The sequence below is a fragment of the Tigriopus californicus genome, chromosome 11 (genome assembly GCF_007210705.1).
Source record: "Tigriopus californicus strain San Diego chromosome 11, Tcal_SD_v2.1, whole genome shotgun sequence".
In the NCBI taxonomy this organism is placed as follows: Eukaryota; Metazoa; Arthropoda; class Copepoda; order Harpacticoida; family Harpacticidae; genus Tigriopus; species Tigriopus californicus.
The window spans coordinates 1,612,751-1,613,151 of record NC_081450.1 but is presented as its reverse complement, the minus strand read 5'-3'; positions in this window follow the sequence as shown (position 1 = coordinate 1,613,151).

The window sequence follows — 401 nt, the reverse complement described above, 5'->3', positions numbered from 1 at the left end:
TCCTTAAGGTCACGCTTAATCTTGCGTTGGGCGATTGCCCTGACCTTGCCTGAGAATTGTTTCACATATCGCAGAAAATTGGAGCAGGTTCCAAATCAAATATGTGGCCATGTGTTCGAGAATATGTCATGTGAAAGCCGTATGTGACCATAATATGTGTCAAAACAAGTGTCGTCTAAATGCACCATTAGGATCAGTCACATAACATTGCTGCGTCACATCGTTTTGTCTAGATTGAAAAGTGCATCTAAAAACTGATGCGTGGATTGAGGTTTTGCTTTTGTTTGTTTATTAATTTTTTTTTGAAAATGCTTTAATAATGACAATTTTCGACAGTCTTAAATTGCAATTTGGTAATGTGTTTCAAAAATTCAAATCTTTTGAAATGCTGTAATATGTTT